The sequence below is a fragment of the Engraulis encrasicolus genome, chromosome 23 (assembly GCF_034702125.1).
Source record: "Engraulis encrasicolus isolate BLACKSEA-1 chromosome 23, IST_EnEncr_1.0, whole genome shotgun sequence".
Lineage (NCBI taxonomy): Eukaryota > Metazoa > Chordata > Actinopteri > Clupeiformes > Engraulidae > Engraulis > Engraulis encrasicolus.
Window position 1 is genome coordinate 16035041 of NC_085879.1, and position 2500 is coordinate 16037540.

The following is a 2500-nucleotide window of genomic DNA, read 5'->3' on the forward strand; positions in this document are numbered from 1 at the left end:
ACCTTGGAACCCAAGATTTTTCTATAATGGCCAAGGATTTGCGAGTGCATTTTACACTGTAGCCTACTGAAATCACAACCATCTGTAGCCAATGTGTAATGGAATAGAATGTTGTTCAGGCTTGGGTGCCGGGTATGTGACGTGCACACAGGAACACGGCACCTCCGAACCAACATCAGTATTTATCTAGAATTACCAAGGAGGTCTAACAAGGACTTGTGGACTTACAAGTGTTATTGAATTAGACTCTTATTAAGACTTTGCTGCTGGATATACGATGCCGTCCACAGTAAGTCACACAGAGCACATTGGAAACACATTGGGATTTTTAAATACTAGAATGACAAAGGATTAAATTGAACTTTTACAAGTGGAAATTTACAATAGTGGAAATGCGTGGTTTACTTATTATTATTCTCATAAAATTATTTTCCCGTAATGGCTTGTTTAATTACAGCCTAATGCAAGCTTCCACTTCTGCCTCTGTAATTGGCCTAAAATAACAATAATTTGACTTGTCAATGGGAAGTTATCGGACTATTGAGAGGTCGGAACAATGAGGCTTCGGAGAAATGGCATGCCACCCTGTATTCACCTGTCGAACCGTTTCCATAGCTGCAAAGAGTGGGACAGTCGGGAAACCAGGTAAGGTCATCACAGACAGATGGTCACATCCTCCGTCTACGCCAGTCCGGTTCCATTTTTTCAATCATTATTTCTTCACAAATAACAGTTCTGGTAACACTTAATTTTACTGTCCCTAGTATGACAATTCGGTACTTGTGCAATATATCTGTAATAATATGCAATAATATGTACTTACAAAGTATCGTGGGGTTTGGGAGAGATGTGTCCAGTGTAAGTACATAATACTGTATTTTATTACTTGTAAGGCACCGTAAAATAAACTGTTACCCTTTTTGTTTTTTTGTTTTTAATTATTATTATTATTTTACTGTTTTTCGTTTAAAGTCATTGTCACATTACAGGCATATGGTCTGCAGGATGCTAAAATCCAGGCCTGAGCTGGAAATCTGGCATACTGGGCATTTGCTGGTGGGCCCACAATCATCGAGGGCCAATACTGTTGGTTCTTTTGTTCACTCTTACAGGCTGTCCTACAACTTAGATGGGGCCATGCAGAAATGGCTAGGCCTTATTTTCTGGTCCTAGTCCAGCCCCAGTCCTAGTCCAGTCCTGCTAAAAAACATTCGACGTATGCAGCCAGACATCTCTCTGGATTGTTAAAGGAGGCTGTGTTGACCCTGACCCATTATGAAATTTAAATGAAATAGCAATTTAAAAATATATATATATCTGCCAAAAGCATTTTGAGATATTCTGCCTGTCAGAGAGGTCTTCTGTATTGCTGTCAGAGAATGTCAGATCAGAGGTCTATCTGAGATTGTCAGTTTAACATTGCAACCAGGTTTTTCAGGGTCCTCCCTGCAGGAGTAGGGCCCGAAAGAGCAAATTTGGAAGTTCAGTGGCGTTAAGGCAGTGATTCCTAACTTTTTTGGCATGTGAAACCATTTTAAATCCCAAATTTCAGCGGACCCCATACACATTTTTTTCACGACAAAAAACAATAAGACATGACTGAGGTACATAAGTTGTAGGGTATTAAACCTATATATATTTATGACAGTCTAAGATTGTAAATGGTGTTTCCAAGAGAATATTGAATAGTTTTGTTATATGAATTTATGAATATTATTTTATTTCACACACTTTCAGGCATTTCAGGTCACCCCATTTGAATTCCAGGCGTCCCCAAATGGGGTCCCAACCCCCGTGATGAAAAACTGTGTTAAGGGGTTTTCACTGGATCACTTTTCCACCTCCAATGTGTTGAAAGCTGCCATTGTTTAGCGTTCAATGCTTGAATTTTCGCTATAGATGTTTTCAGCTTAGCTAAAACTTTTTGGCTCACTGGGTTCACTTCAACTCATTGTAGAAAAGCGAACATTTCAAAACTTGAAAAACTTTCAAATTTTGTGACTCACGTTTGTGAAGTCTCTCTGCCAGACACAGGCAGAAAAGTCATCGAGGCGTGTCACAACGGTTGCCGCAACAGTCAAACCACTTGTCAGTTGTATCGCTCCACAGGAAAAACAATTCAACAATTTGTGTGCCTGACAGAGGAAAAAGTGTCACAGTCTGAACTGCCCCTAAGAATTTATTGACGTTTTGTCAGGCGGACAGACAAGCGAGTAGGGTAGGTTGGCACCAATCCTAGGAACCAGCCAACAAACCCATTGAACCTTGTCCACTTAATAGACAGCCCCCCTCAGAGTCCGAGTGACCGGATCAGCACAATCCGGTACTACTACTGCTACTACTGTCCAGGGACGCAGACAGGGGAGGAATCAGTGGTCAGTTGTCCTAGGCCCAGGGAGAGAGAGGGGCCCAGAGTCAGGTGTTATCGCAGCTCATTACCTTGTATTTTCGGTAGGGGGCCAAAGTTGTCAGTGACCCTGTTACTACTATTGCTACTACT

The 2500-nt window shown here is 41.3% G+C and overlaps 1 protein-coding gene across 2 annotated transcripts in view; it reads left to right on the forward strand.

Moving 5' to 3' along the window:
* Positions 1-2500, forward strand: part of LOC134439660 (A disintegrin and metalloproteinase with thrombospondin motifs 2-like) — a 228877-nt gene that overhangs the window by 191692 nt on the left and 34685 nt on the right. The gene's annotated exons all lie outside the window — the stretch shown is intronic.